This window comes from Eptesicus fuscus, chromosome 11 (genome assembly GCF_027574615.1).
Source record: "Eptesicus fuscus isolate TK198812 chromosome 11, DD_ASM_mEF_20220401, whole genome shotgun sequence".
Taxonomy (NCBI): domain Eukaryota; kingdom Metazoa; phylum Chordata; class Mammalia; order Chiroptera; family Vespertilionidae; genus Eptesicus; species Eptesicus fuscus.
This window is the reverse complement of record NC_072483.1, coordinates 23,846,359-23,870,693: the sequence shown is the minus strand read 5'-3', so window position 1 is coordinate 23,870,693 and position 24,335 is coordinate 23,846,359.

Below are 24,335 nucleotides of genomic sequence, written 5' to 3'. Positions count from 1 at the left end.
AAAAAAAATTTTTTTTTCTTTCTCTTCTTATCATGGCTGTTACTTCCCATTTTTATCCTGGCACTTTCTACTAGCAACAGGTTTTCAGAGACTAAATCTAATTTAAATCTACTCTGAGCAGGAAAACCTGGCCAATTTCTTAAATATATGTGCAAAATAATAATGAATGCATTCCAAGTCATGGCTCTAGGAGATATATTATAAGTAAAAGAATGTACATTTTAATTTTGGGCCTTGGGACACATATGTTGTCTATTCTGAACACCTTTGGGGTTACCACAGGGTCTTTTCATATATTAAAAATATTCTAGTTTGACTCATAGTTTTCACTGGCTATGTGATCAATTGTGCTTCACATTATTGCAGAGGTTGAAAATCAATAGCTTACTAACCAAACCTAGCCAGCAGTTGTGTTTTAATTGTCTTAGAAAAGAGTGGCTTATGGTAATGTTTTAGAAGTATGGGTAATCAATGCTTAAAATCAGAAAATTTCTAAAGTAAAGCTGAATCTCTAGGTTCTTTTGAAAAACAGGTCTGGCAATACTGGGCCCATATATTAACATAAAAGTGATAGGGTAGAGCTAAATAGCAGCTGCTTTCTTTCTTTTTTTAAATATTTTTATTGATTTGTGAGAGGAAGGGAGAGGGAGAGAAAGATAGAAACATCAATGACGAGAGAGAATCATTAATTGGTTGCCTCCTGCATGCCCCACACCAGGGATCAAACCTGCAACCCAGGCATGTTCCCTGACAGGGAACCAAACCATGACCTCCATGCCGGTTGGGCTAGCAGCTGCTTTCTTTAGATGGTGTAAATGGGTTGAAATGTGTTCCCCGAGGAAGATTTGCTGAAGTCCTAATCTGAGTACCGCAGAATATGGCCTTATTTAGAAATAGGGTCTTAATTCATTAAGATGATGTCATAATGGAGCACCAAGGACCCTCCCCCCAACCCAATATACTGATGTCCTTGGAGAAAGAATGCCATGTGAAGAGATGGAAAAATACAGGGAGGAGAAGGTCACTGAAGGTGGAAACAGAAATTGGAGTTAAGCAGCCACAATCCAGAGAACCTGTGGGGCCGCCAGAGTCTAGAAGAGGCCAAAAAGGATTCTACCCTAGAGGGTTTGGAGGGAGCATGGCCCTGACAATACACTGATTTTCAGGCTTCGACTCTCCAGAGCTATTAGAAAATACATTTCTGAAGTTTTAAGCTACCCAGGTTATGGCACTTTATTTGTTATGGCAACCCTAAGGAACTAATACAGAGGGGATTTTCAATATGGTGTACTAGACCATCAAAATCTCTCCACAAAAAAAAAAAAAAAAAAGAACCCACAATTAAATGTTGAATAAAGTACTAAAAAATCTTATCCACACACAGTTAAAAGACATGCAAGAGACAAAAAACAAAAAAAAATGACCCCTTTGGCCATCAGTCAGGGTAGAAGAGAAGCAGTCTCACCATGGTAAAGGGGATCGCAGAGACAGATGCATGTCTGCCTCTGCCAAGAGTTTAAGGGAAAAAACTTGACCTGAGACTTTAAAACCATAAGTTTATAATTTCCCTGGCTTTCTAATTTTTTAAATATTTTATTTAATTTTCCAATTACTGGCTTGTAACTTAAATAGTAGTAATTATCTAGCAAGCTAAGAAATTAGATGATAGATAGAGAGAGACAGATATAGATATTCATATAGATAGGGCAAATGATCACAGGTAGATGACACTATTGGATCAATAGCAAAACCCCTCTGAAAATATTCTCAATTCAGGCCTTGAAAGATTTGTATAGAGAAAACCTCAGCTCAGTGAACATAGATTTTCATAGTTAATAATAGCAAAACATATCAACAGCAAGACCACCAAAAATCTCATAATGCAGTTACTAATTAGAATTTAGATTAAAACACAAATAGCAGCATTTTATTTTCAAGAATCTATAAATATAAAAGGCTAATAAGCTAAGTGTCCAACCCTCTGACCGGTCACTATGATGTACACTGACCACCAGGGGCAGACACTCAATGCAAGAGCTACCAAGCTACAGTGACTTGGCAGCAGCGGTTCTCAGGTGATGCACCCCGAAACCGGAGAGGAGGGAGCTGATTCCTCATGGGGCTGCGCAATTCCACCTTCAGTGGGTTATGTTGTTGCTGGTGCACTGTCAGCCCCAAATCTGGTTTACTGCACACTTATGTTCCACACCCTGTACAACAGCAACTTTTCAGAGTACCCCCTGCACTCTGGAACCCCCTAAAGAATGTTGGAGAGCTGGTTTTGGCCCAATCCCTGCAGGCCAGGCCGAGGGACCCCACCTGCCAGAGGGACCTCGCTCACTCTGCAGATGCCAGGAAGGAACCAGGGGAGGTTGGCTCCAGGGTGTGTCTGGCTCATCTTGCCCCCTCCACCCCACCAGACACCTTCTAATTAATTTCCTTTTAATATGCACAAATCCATGCACTGGATCACTAGTTTCATATAACAGAATTATCATATTATATTATACATTATGTGTAAAAAGTTTAAAGAAACAATAAAAAGGGAAAATATTCATTCAATAGGACATATTTATTTCATTAACTCTCATTTATTGAAGACCAATTATGTCAGGCATTTTTCCAGTTACTGGAAACACGAAAATTAACTACCATCACTACCACCACCACCATCATCCCTATTACTGCCTTTATATTCTAACTAGAGGCCCATTGCATGAAGATTAATGCAATAGGCCTTCCTTTCCCTGGCTGCCAGCGCCAGTTTTCCTTCAGCACCCGGACCCAGACCTTCACTCTGGGTCCGGGTGCTGAGAAGCGGAGAAGCCAAACCTCTTCAGTCTTCAGTCATCTTCAGTCTTCAGTCTTCACTCTGTGCCTGTGTATGCAAATTAACCTTCCATCTTTCTTGGGTTAATTTGCATACTTGCCCCTGATTGGCTGGTGGGTGTCACGAAGGTATGGTCAATTTGCATCTTTCTCTTTTATTAGTGTAGATTGTCAGAGACAGATATAAAGTAACATATTTTTCATGCTGAAATGTGCTATAAATAAAAATAAAGCAGGAAGGTGGAGTGGGAGCACTGAGTAAGGGTGAAATTGAAAGGTTACAGGGGAACCTTCATTGAGAAAAGGATACTTGAGCCTGACGGAGGTAAAAGAAACTCAGAACTTAAGCAAATTTGAAGGAAAAATGGTCCAAGGAAAGGGAATCAAAAAATGCAAAGGCCCTGAAGTGGTACCTGTAAAAACAATAAAGAAGCCTGTATAGTTAGTTGGGTAAGATGGAGTAGGAGAGAGCAATAGTACTGGGAGTAGTAAAATATGAGGTTCAAGAGGAATGGTAGGCTGGAAAAGTAAGAAAAACTGTTGTCAAAACGTAGCAGAAAGGTATATAAAAAGAAAAAAATTAGAATTTCTGACAAAAGAAAAGTAATTTATAAAATATAAATATCGAATGGATAATTGAATAGCAGATGAGACAAAGCTGAAAAGAGAATTAAGAAAATGAAAGGAAGCATTGATGAAATAAATGAGAAGCATCACTCAGAAAGAAAGAGATGAGAAGCATAAAAACTAGGTTAAAAAATTTTAAACCTTAAGATAAAATGAAGATGTCCCATATGTGTCTAATAAGACTTCCAAATATAGACAATAAGATTGGAGGGAGGCCATTTTTAAAATAATATTAAATTATAATTTTCCAGAACTTTTTAACAAAATGGTTCTTCAGATTCAGTAAGTACAATGAAGTCTTAACAGAATAAATATAATTATATACATATAATTAATACATATCCTTACATAAATAGCAGGTTCCTTAAAAGTATTTGAAATGATGAATTTGCAGGACTAGGGAAGAATTTTATAGTGGTAGTCAGGGATATTCTCATTTAAAGGTATTTTTATCATGAGGCACTTGACAAAAGCACTGAAAACAAACTGATGTTTCTTTTCTACTATTTCCATCTCTTCCTTCTAACCTTTTTTGGCTTTGAGAAGTGAAGGCAGATGGAAATGGGTAGAAAAGCCAGGCTTTCTCCTGATGTTTGGAAATGGATGGCTGATCTTCTAGATGGGAGAGTTTCAAACCAGCATTTATGTTTAGAGTAATATGGTTGACTATATAAATGCTGATTGTCCTTTATTGTGTGATCTTTAAATGCTTATTTGAAGATTTTATGTATTCAAAGTTGTGAGGCTGTGATATAAAAACCAGAAGTTATAACTATCAATTCCAAATTTCAGCATCTCCCTAAGGTAGAATTTTTATCTCCCTTGATATATCATGCCACTAGTCTTTTCTTTTTGGTGCCTTTGGTTAATCTTCAAATATTACCAGAGATCATTTCTTTGTACTTAGATCTTTCTCTAATATCTGCTCATCACTTTTATTAATCACTTTTTTGTAATTTTAGGTAACTTAGGTGAAATTTTATGTTTTAACTTCTAATACACAGGACTTCCAATTTACAAAGTAAAAAACCACACCAAGTACTTTATTGTAATAAATAATATCTTCACATCACACTTTTTCTGGAGGTAGAGACACTACAAAAATTGACTGGTAAAGTGGAAGGCCTCTGGTAAGTGAGAATTTTCACAATTTTCTCACCCTGATGCATGTAATTTAATTTTTTTTAAAAGCGCAGATTCACTTGGTAGAGAAAATAAAGCTAAGAAATGATTAGGGCTTTTTTCTTCAAAATTAAAAAGTACTTTAATTTTTTAAAGCAGATGATAAATATCCTTGTTGAGTATGGTTCTAAAATGATTTTTTTAGCTGAATTTTCCTTTTCACTGACCTGATTCTAGCCATACTGCTTATATTATAGAGCTTAATGTGCTGTGTCAGATAGAGTTCAACTGGAGAAACAGAACCAATATGAACTGTATATTAAGAGAAATATATTACACTATTGTTGGAGTTGGCAAGGCAAGTCTGAAGTCGTAGGGCAGGCTATCAGCAAGGACAGGCTGGGAACCCTGAAGAAAGGGCTGAGACTGCTGGCCACAGGCAGAATGGCTTCTTCTGGGAAGCCTCGTCTCATCTTTAAGGACTTTCAACTAATATATATAATCTGGACTGGAACTTGAGAGCAGGTAGGCAAGAACTTGTCCCATGGAGGACTGGGGACAGTGGGGGCAGAATGACATATGCCTGGGGTGCCAAGCCTCCCAGCATATGCTTTGAGTCATATTTGGCTTCATTCACAAAACCCAAATTCAAAGATCAACTTTTCTAAACCACAAAGTCCAGAACACCATTGCTGTTTAGCAATAACAGAAAATATTATTTAAGTTACAGAGGCTTTTCTGATAATTTGGCCATCAAATGTGGGTTTGAAAGTTAAAAATAAAATAAAATGATCAAAAAAATGCATATGCCTTTTTTCTCCCCAGTATAATTTTCCTCCTTGGCAAGTTGACAAATCAAATAGTTTGGAATCTCTGAAGATGTGATGACAGTAGATGTAGAGGTGTGAACTGTATTTAATTAAATTCTGCTCAGGGCAAGTAACTGACAGGAGTAATGGCTGTTCACACACCTTTCAACCACTTTTGTCAATAGACTCTAATGAGAAGAGGCTGGCTGCTAACTTGATAGTCACCAGGACTCATTCACGCTTCCAGAAAAACCTGGACTAGACCTACTATCTCTAAGGCTGCATGACCCTGATCCTCTCTTGACACACCAATTGTTATACGAGATGTTTTGAAAAGGAACATACAGGAATGTCTTTGCATTTGGAAATAAGAGCAACAATTTGTACACCACAAATGACTATGTATATCCTATCTAATAAAAGAGAAACATGCAAATTGACCGTACCTCTGCTACGCCCACCAGCCAATCAGAGCGAGTATGCAAATTAACCCAACAAAGATGGCAGTGGCCATGGAGCTAGAACGAGCAGGAGGCTTGAGTTGCCCCCAGCGATGGAGAAAGCCAAGCTTCCCGCCCGCTCTGGCTGGCCCTGACCTCCACTCAAGGCTACAAAGTTTCAATTATAGAAGATAAATAAATCCCAGATATGTGCTTCCAGCCAGCCCTGTCCTCCACTCAAGGAGGCGCTGAAAAAAAGAAAAGGAAAGGAAAAAAGGAGGGGTTGGGAGCTTGGGTCGCCAGGGGCCGTGGCCAGCCTACAAACAGCCATCAGCCCCTCACTCAGGCTGGCCAGGCACCCCAGTGGGACCCCCATCCTGAAGGGGTTGTAGCCAGCCTGCAAACAGCCATCAGCCCCTCACCCAGGCTGGCCACACCCCCATCACCCGATCCCTGTAAATGGGCAGTCGAACATCCCTCAAAGGATCCCAGATTGGAGAGGGTGCAGGCTGGGCTGAGGAACACCACCCCCCCATGCACGAATTTCGTGCACCAGGCCTCTAATCACAATATAAAAATGAATGTATTCACAGACATTTTTTCTTTTTATATAAAAAAGACTATATTGCCAGGCAATCCTATATATTTTTTAGCTGTGTTATATAAATAATACAAAAGAGGAAAATAACAAGAAACATATGCATTGATTCCTATTGTGAGGATTAAGAAAACAGAATGTGCTTACAACTAAGTTTATTTTCAGCTATTAAAAATTTATCATGCACACATCAGTGCAGTTATCTATCTGGAAATCTTATTAAGCCAGAAAATGAAATCTGAAAAAATATTATAATTAAGCACCATTTTAATTTACTTGTGAAAAAATAGAATGGAAGACGGTGGTCCTGATGTCACAATACTAATTGTATCTCCCAATACAACATTGTAATTAGGTTTCAACAATGTGAATGAATAACCCAGAGCTAGATTTAAATTGTGATTAATAATTTAAAATAGGTTAAGAATAAGATTTCATAAAATGCAAGTTGGATAGCATGAACATTAGATGAAAAAGGTTAGAAACAACCAATATACAGTGGTTAATAATAACTGTCCTTTTCAATTGGATGATGGTCATAGTTTCTGTTCACACACACATACATAAGTTTGCAATGTTATTTTCTAAATGCCAATACAATGTTAGAAAATTTGACAGCAATTTGCACATAACATGGAGGGTATTATTTTATTTTTATTCATTTTTTTATTAATAATATCTAAGTCAAACTGACATGTTAACAAAGTTGGCAAGTGGACTGTTTCATGATGTAACCAATCGGTTTAAGAGAAATAATTTGTTTTTTGTGTTAGTCTGTCTTTTGTGCAGAAAGCCCTGGTATGAGTTGGAATAACTTGTTCTTTTCCATTTCCTCCTGCCTCTAATTTACTGTCTCTGAGGAGTTTATATGCACAGACACATCTCAAACAACATGAGATCAAGTGCATTTTATATCCCTTGACTGAAGGACAGAAAACTTTTATGGGTTTGGTTTTTGAAGGGTAGATTTTCGACATCCTATTTTTGCCGAGGAGTCTATAAAGTAGCATCATTGAGACTGTCAGCTTCCCTGACAAGATAACTTGAGCTCAGAACTGTATGAACTAGAGGAGTTTGAGTTCACCCCAGGCTCAGTGAATTGCACAAATACTTTCATCTGCAGGGTGTCCAAGCCAATCATAATGGGAAGCTGAGTCAGGGTTTGAAGGAGAGATATCATGTTCTATTTCTTTTTTTGTTGTTGATTAGTTTTGAACTTTTTGTGCTGCCACTTAAGATTCCAATCTTCACACCTTTAAACATCCGCAATTTTCTTGGGCATAATTAGAATTATATTGTCAGATCAAAGTTTCAGGGGATATTTGCTGGTAATGTTTTACATAAAATCAAAGCACATTTCCTTTTTAAAAAGAGAATTAATGTTCAAAAATAACACTAACTTACGAACATTTTTCACCAAAGCCAATTATCCTCCCTGAAAAACCTTGATGTATTAATGTTAAAGATGTGGTAACTATAAATACAGATATATTTCTCAATTTTACACAAGAAATACAGCTGAATGCTATGCAGTTGGGGACAGAGGCTCTGTAATCAAACAAACATGATATAAATTTCATTATTATATAATTTATTAGTTGTATGATCTTGGATAATTTGTTTATACTCTCTGATATGTAATGTCCTCATTTTAAAAATGGAATAATGATATATCTTTGATAATGGGGTTATGAGGGTTTAACAAATTAGGGCATTTGTAACCAGGCAAATAAAATTTGCTCTTTAAAAATAAATAATGTTGCCCAATCAGTGTGGCTCAAAGGTTGAGTGTCAACCTATGAACCAGGAGGTCAAGTTTGATTCCCTGTCAGGTCACATGCCCAGATTGCGGGCTCAATCCCCAGTACATGTTGTTCAGGAAGCAGCCAATCAATGATTCTCTTTCATCATTGATGTTTCTATCTTTCTCCCTCTCCCTTTCTCTCTGAAATCAATAAAAATATAGTAAAATAGATAAATAATGCTGCTGATTACATGTTCTAAGTAAGTATGAGGACACCATTGTAGATGTATTTTTTAAAAGGGGATGCAACATAAATGGGTATTTATGATAAGGATTTAGATTATAAACACAGGTAATATCTTAGGGTGATGTAGAATTTGGAATTTGAAAGACAGGATAGCTGGAGTAAAAGATTCTGAAAGTAACAGGAGGAAAACAATGAAACAGTTATAGCCAAAAAGAGGACAGAGGTTAAATTAAAGAATGAATTCCAACTATAGTATATGCCAAAGTGAACTACTTCTAGCAAAAATTACAATAGCAGTGATGATTGAAAGACATTAAGCCAAATAGATGTAAGGTTGAATATCAAGCTGTTTTCTGCCCAGTGTTGTTATAACCATGCCTGGTTACTTTCAGTCCTTCAATAAAGCTTTCTGTCTACTCGAATACCTCGTAAGGCATGCTTCAAAAACTAAAAGATAAGGGCAAATGAGTAGGAAGAGAGGATAATCAGTGACAAATGGTAAATTAAATGATAATTCAGCAGGATCAGGAATTTCAAAAAGAGGCAACTAGGGAAACCAAGAGATTATGAGATTGCCTTGCTTATGTGATGTATCCTCCCACTCCTCCATTGGGAATCCCTAGATGATGGGAAGGTTGCTTATCTTCCCACAGCATAGATGACTTTTGGGAACTTGTTAATGATATTTAAAAACAAAATAAAACATTGATTCTGGAAGCCTGAAAGACTTATGGACCTTAGGTTATACATAAAAATAGAGCCCTAGCCAGTTTGGCTCAGTAGATAGAGCGTCGGCCTGTGGACTGAAGGGTCCCAGGTTTGATTCTGGTCAAGGGCACGTACCTCGGTTGTGGCTCAATCCCCGGCCCTGGTCAGGGCACACGTGCGAGGCAACAAATAGATGTGTCTCTCTCACATTGATGTTTCTCTATCTCTCCCCCTCCCTTCCACTCTCTCTAAAAATAAATAAATAAAATTTAATAAAATAAAATAGAGAGTGCCCATACAATGGAAGCTTGAGAAATTTCATAAGTGCATTTGTAGGCATTGTTTTTCTCACTGAATCTTCTCCAAAATTTACAAAGTATTACATAATTTCTTCTTAAATGACTCCCCATGTTTGATATAGCAGGCCTTAAAAAATTAGTTTTCCTTTTGCTTTGTGATATTGATGTTCTACCAACATGTTCTAAATAAAGATTTATCCCATTTTACAAATTACTTTTTATTGGAAAAACCTATATATACATCATATATCTATCATATACATTTCTTGTAAATAATTATCCAACATTGATAAAATACTTTTCCTTTTCTGTTATTTTCCATTGGGATTTCCTTTCTGTCTTCACTCTCTTTCCCTTAAACCTCTTCTCGGGGGTCGTTGACATTATTCCTACCTTATCTACTGCTTTACCTTTTTTCCACAGGCTAGAATTAGTTACCTTGAATATGTAAAATATATTTCTTTAACTCAAATCTATTTAACTGTCTCCCTTTTTATAGAAAGAAAGCAATTAAAGGTTAATCTGGTCTGTTTATAAGTGAAATTGAATTTTAATTTGGTGGTTTATGTATCCCCAAACCTATTATACATATTTATACATTGTATATTTTTCCTAAAGGATGGGAAGAAAGTAAAGATAAAGATATAGAAATTTTTATTTTCAGGAGAATAAAAACAGAAACCAGGAGCCCTTAGAATTGGTGACATGATTAGGAAAAGATATAGTGTTTGGTGAACCAGCTCTATTTTCTGTTACTTTAAATTTGAGCTGGGCTAAGGGAGCAGTCTACAGGTGCAGGCATTAAGGGGTTGCACTCTCTATAAAGAATTTAAAAACAATAATACAATTGATGTAGACTATGCATGATGATACCAAAAAGTGTGGTGGGGAACCATTCTCATCCAAATATCACCCTCCTCCTTAGACATGTCATTGATTCTAGGAATATACTTAATTAGTATTTTAAATAGCCTGGGACCAGGACATGGCTTTGAATTCTTCTGGAAGGGAGTGGTCCTAAGTCTGTAAAACTCCATGCCCCTTCCCTTTCAGAGTACCTGTCCCAGCTGCAAAAGCCTTCAGTACAGGTGTGGGACGGGGAAGGTCTCTGCACTTACTGTCCCAAGTGAAGAGAAGAGGAACTCCCAGACATTATTTCCAAAGCACAAGGAGGAACACGCTTTTCAAATAGCACTCTGATTAATTTTGCCTTTTAAAAATTAGGATTCCACTGGGTACGGGTGAAGCTGGATCCCGGGTCCGGGTGAGGCCGTGTGCCCCTGGATCCGGGTGAGGCTGGGTCCCGGGTCTGGGTGAGGCCACGCGCCCCCTGGGTCTGGGTGAGGCCACGTGCCCCTGAGTCCGGGTGAAGCCGTGCCCCTGGGTCCGGCCGAGACCAAACCAGAGGGAGTCGGACCTCCGTTACCACCATTTTTCCACCATCCAGAGCTGAGGAGTCAGTGCTGACATATACACATAAGGAACTGGTGGATATTGAAATTGGGTCTCAAAAGAACTGTTGGTCCAGAAAGAAACTCACTACAGACTGATTCATTTGCCTGTCAGCATAACTATTATTGCTCGTCTCACATTCAGTTCTTATAAGTATATCTCTAGTGACACATGATCTTGCTCATCTAGGGGAAATGATGAACAACATGGACTGATGAACAAGAACAGAACCAGAACCAAGGAGGCATCGATCGGACTATCGGGCCTCAGAGGGAGGATAGGGGAGGGTGGGGGGAGGGGGGAGAGATCAACCAAAGGACTTGTGTGCATGCATATGAGCCTAACTAATGGTTAAGTTCAACAGGGGGATGGGGTATCCGTGGGGAGGGGTGTGGAATGGGAATGGGGGGATGAGGACAAATATGTGACACCTTAATCAATAAAGAAATTTAAAATAATAAATAAATAAATAAATAAAATAAATAAAAATAAAAATAAAAATTAGGATTCCAGGTGATGATATTTTACCAGTGTCACACTTCCTTTTGCTTCACCGTGAACTAAACATTTTGGTTTTGAGAGGTAGGACAAAGGGACTGCTCCAGTGAACACATTGTTTCCAATGCAATCTAAGTTCCAAATACATGATTTACAAAGGAATCTTTGGAATGCAACATTTTTATACATTGGGGACTGGTTATAACACAAGAAACTAACTTTTATAGACCACATATTGGGTTCTTCCAAGTTTCTTGTAGACATTACATAATGCCAAAGATTATTCTTTATATAAAGCCAATAAGTTGAGGTACACCTTTTTTTTTTAATATATTTTTTTTATTTTTTTACAGAGAGGAAGGGAAAGGGATAGAGAGTTAGAAACATTGATGAAAGAGAAACATCGATCAGCTGCCTCCTGCACACTCCCTACTGGGTATGTGCCAGCAACCAAGGTACATGCCCTTGACTGGAATCAAACCTGGGACCCTTGAGTCCACAGGCGTCAGCCTGTGGTCCTTTATTATGGCTGACCTGTCCAACTAATATAGTACATAATTAGTATTTGTTCATTTATGTTTTTATTTATTCATCCAATACATACTTATTAAGAAGCTAACATATGCCATTCTATCCACTGAGCCAAACCGGTCAGGGCAAGGTACACCTTCTTATATTCCTAATTAGATTTGCTTTATCCTCAAAAATCAGAAAGCTCAAATCAGACATAAGTTGAATATGATGCTCTTTTATATTAGCTCTATACTGAGATGTTCCTAATGCTTTACTCCTGCCCCCTACATCCATCAGCAACTGGACCAGCTACAATGGCTCTATTGATGAGAATATGGACTTGATGGTATTGTTGGGTTTCTTTGGCCATTGTTGATTCTCTGTAGAATTGTCATAAAGTAATTCAAGATGGCTGATTTAATAGAGGAAAAGAAGTACATGACAAAGAATTGCTCTGTAGTGACATAATTTGCAAGCTCAATTTAACACAGAGATGTTGTAAGCTGAATTCTGCCTCCCTCAAAAGTTATATGTTGAAATCCTAATACACAATACCTCAGAATGTGACTGTATTTAAAGATAGAATCTTTAAAGAGGTAATTCAGTTAAAATGAGTTAGAGTGGGCCCTAATTCATCCTGACCCAGACATACACAGAAGAAAGACCACATGAAGACACAAGACAAAGACAGTCATCTATCCACAATTTAAGGCACTAAGCCTTGGAAGAAACCAACCTTGACAATATCTTAATCTCAAACTTCTAAACTCCAAGATATTAAGAAAGTAAATTTATTGTATTTAAGCCACTCAGCCTGTGGTCCTTTATTATGGCTGACCTGTCCAACTAATATAGTACATAATTAGTATTTGTTCATTTATGTTTTTATTTATTCATCCAATACATACTTATTAAGAAGCTAACATATGCCAGTCACTATGTTAGACTCTGAGATTCAAGAATGAACCTTATTGGCTTGAGACCAACAAGGAGACAGTGTTACTAGAGAAAGCCACTGAGAGGTAGAGTGGAAGGGGATGAGAACAATGAGGTAGCCAGGGCCTGGTTGAACACTGGTACGTGGGTAACATAAAAAGAGAGTACGCATAGTAATGAAAAGATTAGGATCCCATAGTAATTAGAGACAACAGCAGGCAAATGTATAACTAAGTGTATAAATTAAAATCACTTAAAAGCATGTACAATCTATATATATAAAAGCCAAGTGACCAGAATGACTGGAACAACCGGTCGCTATGATGCACACTATGGCCAGCCAACCTCCCACGTCCCCTCCCCTGGCTGACTCGCTCCCATCGGCCCCAATTAGGGCAGGTTGGCAGGACCCCACCCATGCACGAATTCATGCACCGGGACTCTAGTCTTTTATATACATACTAGAGGCCTGGTGCACAAAATTCATGCACTCAGGGTTCCCTCAGCCTGGCCTGTGCCCTCTTGCAGTCCAGGGGCCCTCGGGGGATGTCCGACTACTGTGGAAGTGGGAGAGGCTCCCGCCACCACTGCTGAGCTCACCAGCCATGAGCCCGGTTTCTGGCTGAGCGATGCTCCCCCTATGGGAGTGCACTGACCACTAATGGGGAGCTCCTGCATTGAGCATCTGCCCCCTGGTGGTCAATGCATGTCATAGTGACTGGTCGTTCCGCTGTTTGGTCAATTTGCATATTAGCCTTTTATTATATAAGATAGTTGAGAAGACAAAAGGTTGATTTTTCTGATATTCAGTTCATAGTACAAGTGTTTATATTTCTAATGTATTTATTTCTGATAAATTTGCATGCAATTTTTAATGTCATTTAAATAATATGGTACAACAATTTTCTATAACAAAATCCTAATGACAAAACTGTTCTATTTCCCCTCTAGTTTTGGTTTTGAGACAAGTGGTTAATTTAACAGAATCCTAGATATTATTTCATGCCAAGTGTGCTCAGAGAGAGATGCTTGAAACATGATTTTGAAACTTTCAAATCTACAAACACTTTCAAAGACCATTTTCATCATTCCCACTGAATACCAAATTCTTATAACTGAGAAGATTGGCTACAATCAGGTGTGAAATTAAGAAAATATTTTTCAGAAGACAAAAGATGGCAGTCTTCTTAAAGACCATACTAAAGATCTCTAATTATTTTCTTCTCTTGATCACGTGCTTTTTCATGATCTTTCACTCCTCTTGGGTATCCTAGTGATCAAACCACAAAAAGCCTATATTTAGGTCTACTAACAGGGGCTATACACTGAGTGGCCTGATTACTCTGATCTCTGAACACATAATAATATGGCCACTCAGTGTATATCCTATCTAATAAAAGAGAAACATGAAAATTGACTGTACCTCCGCTATGCTCACAAGCCACATCCACCAGACAATCAGGAGCGAGTATGCAAATTAACCAACCAAGATGGTTGCGGCCATGGAGCTGGAGCGAGCAGGAGGCTTGGGTTGCCCCCAGCAATGGAGGAAGCCAAGCTTCCCGCCCGCCCAGGCCAGCCCTGACCTCCGCTCAAGGCTACAAAGTTTCAATTATAGAAGATAAATAAATCCCAGATACCTGCTTCCAGCCGGCCCTGTCCTCCACTCAAGGAGGCACTGAAAAAAAGAAAAGGAAAGGAAAAAAGGAGGGGCTGGCAGCTTGGGTCACCGGGTGCCATATCCAATCTATAAACAGCCATCAGCTGGCCACACCCTCATAGGGTGAGAGTCCCCACTGGGGGGCTTGGCCAGCCTGCAAACAGCCAACAGCCCCTTACCCAGGTTGGCCAGACACCCCAGTGGGGACCCCCACCCTGAAGGGGGTGTGGCCAGCCTGAAAACGGCCCTCAGCCTCTCATCCAGGCTGGTCAGGCACCCCAGCGGGACCCCCACCCTGATCCGGGACATTCTTCAGGGCAAACCAGCCGGTCCCCACCCATGCATCAGGCCTCTATCTCTACTAATAAAAAGGTAATATGCTAATTAGACTGGGAGACCTTCCAGGAGACCTTTCGGACGTTCCACTGGATAAAGCCATGGTGGCAGGGCTGAGGTAGAGGAGGTTAGAAGCCAAGAGGGGAGGGCAGTTGTAGGTGATCAGGCCAGGATGGGCAGGCAATTGTGGGTGATCAGGCTGGTGGGGGGCAGGGCCATTGGGGGTAAGCAGACCAGCAGGGGGGCCAGTTGGGGACAAGCAGGCCATCAGTGGGGGTCAGTTGGAGGTAATCAGGACAGCAGGGGGGGCTGTTTGGAGTGAGCAGGCCAGCAGGGGGACAGTTGGGGGTGAGCAGGCCGGCAGGGGAGGCAGCTGGGGGCAAGCACACAGGCACGGGGGGCCGTTGGGGGTGATCAGGCTGGCAGGGGCACATTTGGGGGCGAGCAGGCCGGCAGGCAGAGTGGTTATGGACAATCAGACAGGCAGGCAGGCAGGTGAGCAGTTAGGAGCTAGCAGTCCTGGATTGCGAGAGGGATGTCCAACTGCCAGTTTAGGCCTGATCCCTGTAAACTGGCAGTAGGACATCCTTCGAGGGGTCCCAGATTGGAGAGGGTGCAGGCCGGGCTGAGGAACACCCTCCACCCAGTGCACGAATTTCATGCACCGGGCCACTAGTCCTATATAATAAAAGGTTAATATGCAAATTGTTCCCTCAACCAGGAGTTTGACCAGCAGGCAGACCAGCCAACCGCCCATGTCCCCTCCCCCAGGCCAGGCTGGCCAGACCCTACCCATGCATGAATTCATGCACCGGGCCTCTAATACACACACACACACACACACACACACACACACACACACACACACACACACACTGAGTGGCCAGATTATTATGCATTCAGACATCATAATAATCTGGCCACTCAGTGTAATAAATGAATGGGGGTCAGAAGGCATTTAGATGAATAAAGATATTCTATTTCTGTTAGATGTATAGGAAAGGAACATATATCTGCTCATTCAAAACCCCCATTCTTATATGTGACCATATGGGTCTGTGAAATGTCAAGTTCTTAAGTTTTCTTATGTTGTTACAACTCAGTCTAATTTTGAGTCTTCTGTCAGGTAAATAAAGACCAACTCCTTAAGTGCGAAAAGATCCATTGCAATGAGGTAAACTGTATTTTCCACCTGGGAGAGGGACTGCACTATGACTCAGAATTAGTACGGCATGGGTTCCTACCTTCATAGCTGTGTAATCCTACATAATAAATTTATTTTTTTCTGAGAACACCTCTCAAAACAGTATAAAGGGGGGTTTGAATGCAATTATTCATAGGACTCCTGCTACATCTAATATTCTACCTTTTCAGCCAGGATTTTGTAACAAGAAAATTAAACATCACATATGAGAAAGTTTATTCCCAACCTAAACAGTTCAATTCTGCATAAAATTGCTGACATCTGCAATTTTTGTGGTTAAAAAAGTTCTCCAATACAACAGACAAAAAAAAAAAAAAAGTGAGCTATAAAACACGTTGTGAAAACATATGTATAAAAATACATTTAGTTGCAAGTGTAGAAAACCTAACTCAAATTTGGTAAGCCAAACTAAGCAGGGGGAGGGTAAGCTATTGACTTATTTACTCGCACAGCCCAGGAATAAATTTAGACTCATGGTTATCTTGGTTATCTTTACCAAACAATTGATATATCCAAGACCTACTGTCACTTTCTCAATTTATTGAAGTTGTTACCATATTCAGAAATTCCTCTCTGAGTTGTTTGTCAAAAACTTGTAGAGCTTTCTATTATAGGCTTTTTTTTTTCTTTTAATCCAAGATATGTTGAGAGACAGAGAGAGAGAGAGAGAGAGAGAGAGAGAGAGAGAGAGAGAGATAATAAAGAGAATTATCAATCGGTTGCCTTACATACATGCCCAAACCAGGGATCCAACCTGCAACCATGTTATGTGCCCTGACTTTTCACTGCACAGGACAATACTCAACCAATTGAGCCACTTCAGCTGGACTGTCCTTTAATGTTTGTGTCCCCCAAAATGTATATGTTGACATTCTAAATCCCTAAAATAATGATAATAGGTGGGGACTTTGGGAGGTGATTAAATTATGAATGCGAATGATTTTCCTCAGTAATTGCTCTTATTCTTCTCCTATGTGCAATGGTCTGAAATCCAGAAGAGGCCCATGATCTTGGATTCCAACTTCCAGATCCGTGAGAAATAAGTTTCTGTTGTTAATAAGCTACCCATTCTGTGGTATTTTTTATAACAGCCCAAATGAACTAAGATACTCTGCCATACTACAGGAAAATGTTCACAATCCTTATACCCCCTCCCCACCCCCACCCCACCCCCCACACACATACACACAGTCACAAATGCACCTGCACATAGAATTAAGTCCTTTGATGCTGATTGATGAATCAGGTGGCCAGGAAGACTACAAATGTGGATGACTCTGAAGGAAGCAGAGAATAGATGCTGGAGATAGCCATATATGTCCCAGTACAGCATCTGTAGACATTTTCCCTTTATTTTCCAAATACATTTGCAGATGATAGAATAATTGTTGAAGGCATATATATATATATATATATATATATATATATATATATATATATATGCAGAGTCAGGAGAACTTGGAAGAAAGTGCAAAGGAAATTTATGTTCCCATTTGTATATTTTCCACTGAGAAACTGTGAAACAATAGAGAGGGCCAAGTGGAATTTACAATTAAGTGACATCAGTGTTTTCTATAGAATATTGAGTTATATTCAGCTTTTATTAGAATAGCTGATGACAGAAATTTGCAAGTATTTTATAGTCATTTTGAGACTATTTAGTGTTTTTTTTAATTATTGCTTGACTTAAAAATTAACTAGGAAATTAGCATTATATTATAAAACAGTTGATTATAGTCTTGTGGTTTCTTTCCCTTTTATGAAAGAAATTTTGTTGCTCTTCTGTAATTTAGTTTCTGGTTCATGAAAATATACCTCTATTCTGCTAGCCAATAAACTATTCCAACAACTTTGCTCCAAATTCTACTTTTTAATCCCAATATTTTGCCTCATCAGTTGATTTAGAATTTATATGGTCTATGGCCTAGAATAAAATAATATCCAAATGTGTCATAGAAAATCCTGACTGGTACCTTCTGTTTTAAAGATCTTCTCTTATATTATAACTAGAGGCCCGGTGCATGAAATTCGTGCACGGGGGTGTGTGTCCCTCAGCCCAACCTGCACCCTCTCCAATCTGGGACCCCTCAGGGGATGTTCGACTGCCGGGCCTAAACAGGCAGACGGACATCCCTCTCACAATCCTGGACTGCTGGCTCCCAACTGCTCACCTGCCTGCCTGATTGCCCCTAACTGCTTCTGCCTGCCAGCATGATCACCCCTAACCACTTCCCTGCCAGCCTGATTGATGCCTAACTGCTCTCCTGCCAGCCTGATTGTCCCCAACTGCCCTCCCCTGACAGCCCGGTCACCCCCAAATGCCCTCCCCTGCATATTCCCTCTTTATTAGATAGGGTTTTTTCTTTAACATATTGGACAGCCCTAAGTGGTTTGGCTCAGTGGATGGAGCAATGGCCTGCAGACTCAAGGGACCCAGGTTTGATTCCAGTCAAGGCCATGTACCTTGGTTGGGGGCATATACTCAGTGGGGACTGTGCAGAAGGCAGCTGATCGATATTTCTTTCTCATAGATGTTTCTAGCTCTCTATCCCTTTCCCTTCCTCTCTGTAAAACATCAATAAAATATATATAAAAAAAGAAACATTTAAGATTCCTCCATATCTGCCTGGCTGGTGTGACTCAGTGGCTGAGACCCCAGGCTGGGTGCGGGGGCCCGATCAATGCGTGGGTGCGCATGCCGCCACCAGCCCGAGACCCCAGGCTGGGGGCGTGGACACAAACTGCCGCTTGGTGCTAGAGCATTCCCAAGTGGCTGCAGGTGGGGCGGGAACCTCCCTGTGTGATGCAGAGACGTTCCCACCCCGCCCCCAGCCGCTTGGCGCCTACACTCATAGGGTCCGAGTGGCCAGGGGGCATTCTGGGACCCCTGCCGCTCAGGGCCTATGGGCCTACAGGCTAGGAGCAGCCTGGGTCCAGAGGATGTTCCCGGGACCCAGGCCAATCAGTGGCTGTGTATGCAAATTAACCACCATCTTTGTTGGGTTAATTTGCATACTCGCTCTGATTGGCTGTGGGCGTAGAGAAGGTACAGTCAATTAGCATTTTTCTCTTTTATTAGTGTAGACTAGAGGTCCGGTGCACAAAATTCATGCACCGGTAGTGTCGCTAGGCCTGGCTGGCAATCAAGGCTGATCGGGCCTTCAGGCTGCCAACTGGGGCCTCCCTTCCCCAGTTGCTAGCTGCCGGCCAAGACCTTTCTTCCTTCCGCACCACCTTCTGGTGGTCAGCACATGTCATAGTGAGTGATCAGTCTCCCGGTCAAACTCCCATGGGGACAATTTGCATATTAGGCTCTTATATAGAGAGATATGAATAAATAATTATTACAGTTTTCTTCTTTAAATGCCCTAGGAAAGTTAGTAAGGACATATCACTTATGATGATAGAAGTTAGAGCAAAAAAGTAAAATAAATCAACGTTGCTGGATTTGTAGTTATTTAACCACAGTATAATTTGATTTGTGTAGATCTACCCTGGATGTTTTGGAAGCAAAATCATAATGTTAAAATGACAGGATTCTGCATTGGTCCCAAAACTTTCAGAGTGATATCAATACATAAATATTGCATATTTTATATTCATAAATCATTTTAACTTTGATCTGATTTAATCTCTCTCAATTATTTTAAGGATTAAATTGTACCTACTTAGAAAAATGAAAAATGAATGTGTGGTGACCTGATACTCATCATATTATTAATCCACTGCAAACATATAGAGCAATTAAGATAATTTAATAGTTTCTTGTTTACTACCCAACTGCTTTGTAATTCCCAATATTAACTCCCTAATTGGGCCACAGTGTTAAGAAAATGGAGTATATTCTTGTTATCACTTTACTTTCTGTTGAAACTATACTCGCAAAACAAAGGGTTGTTTGTTTACATTTTCTGACACTGTCATGAGCTTGTTTCTCCTTTCTCTGAGCATGTTAGGTATTTAAAGTTCAATCCCACTTTTGTGGGTTATTCTAAATTCTTTCTTTATGAGACTCCAACCTGTACTTCAGTGGATCTCTTACCTGTGGTTCCCTTGATGAGGGTGATGCTTTGCTTTTTGGCTTAAACTTGACATCTCTTTCTGCAATCCCTGCACCTCTAGCAATAACTCCAGCATTTTTTTGCTGTCTATTAATTAAACTATGCAAATTGCCCTCCTTTCCTGGGATCAAAGAAAGATAAATCCAACATTTATTTCTCTGGTTTGTGACTTAAATCTGGACCATGGATATCACTCATAAATTCTTTCAACTTACTATTTTTGGACTCTAACACTTCAAAAATGTAATCCTCCTCTCTGTGGGATACATCTCTCCATTCAATTTTTTACCCTTTAGAATTTGATGTAAATCAAATATCTGTCCACTGGATTCCGCAGACTCCACAGGACACATATTAAGGTCTCTGAGGAGATTTTTTTTTTTTTTTTAGTATTCTCTTTCCTGAGCTAATGGTGGAAGTCAGGAATCTGCCACTCTGACCTTTTGCAGGGGGTGCAATTCACAGAATAGCTCTCTCCAATAAAATCATTTTAAAAATCCTTCCCTGACCCAATTCCTACTGCTGATCCTTTTGCATTTTTGCTGGTGGAAGGTTTAGCAGTTTGGGGATATTTTTTAAAGGTTTACCTCACAATATGACATGTCACTTTGGACTATAGTGTCTATTTTTTTCTTGGCCCCTAAATGAAAACTCCCATGTAGCATGCTGCTACAGTTCCATTTGCCTCTTGTCATTGCCCTATACTACATCTCTCCCTAACTTTTGTTTTTTTGTGGAATAAATCAACTAATTATTTTACTTATTTGTGTAAAGAAAATGGAGTACATTCTTGTTATACTTTACTTTATGTTAAAACTATACTTGTAAAACAAAGGGTTGTTTGTTATATTTTCTTCCAATCACATTTTCCAGCTGGTTTGGGGTATAATTCAAGTCTCCTTTTCCCCCCTTGTGAAGTCTCAGTCAAAACATGCCGGATACTATGAGGAAGACTTGCAAAGGTAAATGGAGACATTTTCCTTTTCTTTTTCATCCAGTCAGACAGTGTGACTTGTCTTTTCTAGGGTTTTTCATCATGAGTTTTTAATGTGTTAACAAGCTAATTATATGTTTCTGTTTTCACTTTCTGCTTCTATGTGGTTAAATTAATAGAATTCCTTCACCTGGTTTACCACTCTACTTGTGCCACAATTACCAACCTGGGGATATTTTTTAAAGGTTTACCTCACAATATGACATGTCACTTTGGAATTGAGAAGTTTGTCTAACTCCACAGAGAAACAAACCCTTCCCTTGGTGGTCTGCCCACACAGGAAGAGCACTTAGAACATTAGCAAAGAATGGACAAACAAGAGCCCGATTCCAGGGTCAATATCCTATGCTTGGCAAGTGCAGGATTGTTTAAGCCCACCCTCAGCACTTCATTCTGAGACAACAGTTTGGGTTTATTCTCTGGATAAACTTCTCCCATTGTGCTCTTGGGCTCCAGCTGAAATCCTGAATTACAGAGCACGGGTTTGTAGGACTGCAATGTAATAATGCAATTTTTAAAAAATTATATTTAATTAAATGTTTATTTTGTTATTAGAGTTATGGTTCCTAGAAAGACTGAAGCTTCTTCAAGTCCAGGCTAGAAAAAAAATCAGTTGTCCTTACTCACAGGCAAATATTATTTTTATTCCACATTTTTTATGATTTCTTATGTATTAACACCTACTTCTATATGTGCCCACCCTCTTGACTGGTCTCGATTTTTTTTTACACTGTTCTATGTATTCTCAGACCACAGTTTTCGTGGCCTGGTTTTCTTGTTACACATCTCAGGTCATGTAGTTAACTGTCATACTTTATCTTCCTTGTACATTAAGGTTTGTTCTGAAACCACTCTCACTACATTTATCCCCAGAAATCGCATTGGTGTCCCTATATGCCCCATCTCTCTCCCTCTCCCTGTCCATCAATCAGTGGATAGCTCTGATGATAATATTGTGTTTATTTGATTTACCCTCTCCCTCCACTCTGCCTAGGCACTGGTAGCCTAGATACTAGTTCTTGCTCAACTTGAATTCACCTGACACTTCGTTACTCACACATTGTTGATTGTACAGTAGACAAATCAAACAGGATTTTGTAAAGTGATAGACTGTGTTAATGAATTGTGCACAAGGATAGAGTTGCCAGATGAAATATAGAATGTTCGGTTAAATTTGCTTTTCATATAAACATACTACAATTTATTGCTTATCTGAAATTCAAATATGACTGGGAATACTGTATATTTATTTGCTAAGTCAGGCAACAAAGATAGGAGGACTCTTTATTAAATATTTATAACTCAATTTAATCACATTACATAATTTTTCCTTATTCTTCCTTAAATTTTATTGTATCAAATTATGTGTACTTCTCTTAGATTTAGTTCCTATGAATTGTCTCCATTCTGTTTATGTGTTTACTATTGCATAAATAACTCCAAGGACTATGACTCTGGGGAAAAAATAACCTGATTATTGATCTGATATAATTTCTTTTCCCGAGTATTCTCCCATTTGTTTATGGCCTAGTATGGAATTATTTAAACCCTAGATATTTTATTTCCTTGTGTTTCATCACTGTATTACTTAGAATCCTGGCAGAAACCTCATCAAACAATCAAATCATTAAGTGAAGATAATTTTAATAAAAGACCTTTGAAAGAGATTCAGCCTGCGTTAAGAGACTCAAGAAGAATTGCAAAGTCCCCAGGGACTAGCAGTGACTAAGTTTTGTTAGCACTCTTATATCTGAAGAGGATGGTGTAGCCAGAATCCAGTGAAAGCGGTAGCCCTGGAAGAGAAGCCAGACAAAGGAGTAGTATTGAAGTTTGGGAAGTGTCTTTTGCTCAGACTATGACATTGACAGCAAGAGAGTTGAAAGAACAATTATCCTGATCTCAATCTCCTGCCCCCAGGACAATTGTGTCCCCCATTATCCAGTCTCATTTTGAAGGCAGAGGGCAAGAGGGCAGGGATGAAACGATGGAGGTCAACACAAAGAAGGTAGAAAATGAATCTGAAAAATAACTGGCTAAGAAACAATCAAAGAAATATATTTTTAATTTAAATATTTAACTATTCCATAAAAAGCATAAGAAAATCATTTTTTTCCAATATTAAACATTTAATCCCACATATGAAATAAATAATGTTACTTTTCATGGAATAGTGAGCTCTTTAGACATTTAGCTAAGACCTTTTTCACAAGTAAATTTTTTGTTCATCATTGTAGAATTAACTGTTGGGGAACTTACTATCCTTTAAAAAATATGTTGAGCCCAGCCAGTATGTCTCAGTGTGGTTGAGCATCGATCTATGAACCAGGAGGTCACGGTTCTAGTGTCAGCCCAGGTTGCGGGCTCTATCTCCAGTGGGGGGTGTGCAGGAGGCAGCCGATTGATGATTCTCTCTCATCATTGATGTTTCTATCTCTCTCTCCCTCTCTTTTTCTCTCGGAAATCAATAAAAAATTGTTTTAATAAATAAATAAAAATAAAAAATATGTTGAATGATAATAATAATGTTATCTTAGGAAAGTATAGAAATTAACAGCTTTGGATATTGTTGATGCCAGTGTAATTTTGTACAATCTTTGAGAAGAACAATTTGGCGCATTGCATCAAAAATTTTAATATGTCTAGACCTGTATTCAAAAATTAAATGTGTAGGAATTTATTTTACTTTTTATTTATTTATTTATTTTAATGGAGGAGAAGGAGGGCTGTGGTGATGGGAGGTGTTGAAATTTTATTTATTTAATTGTTGGTTGATTGATTGATTTTTAGAGGAAGAGAGAAAGAGAGATAGACAAACAGACAGAGGTGAAAGGGAAATATCGATCAGTTGCCTGCAACCTAGGTATGTGCCCTGATAGGGAATCAAAACTGCAATCTTCTGGTACATGGGACGACACTCCAACAGCCACACCAGCCAGGACATGTAGAAATTTATTCTAAGAAAATTATCAGATAAGTATATATGATGCGTATGATATAAACATGTATATATGAGAAAATTTATTCATAGTTACAAATCTTGGAAGCAAATCAAATATGTTAATAGATCATTTAAATAAATAAAATTGGTATATCTATAAAATACTATGCTGTCAAAGTGTTTTTAATTTTACCATGGATTTTCACTATATATTTTTATTAAAAACTATTAAGTAGAATATAATGCAACACTTCACTTATACATTGCCGTTTTTAGAATGTCACATAACTGAATCATAGAGTATATAATCTCTTGCATTT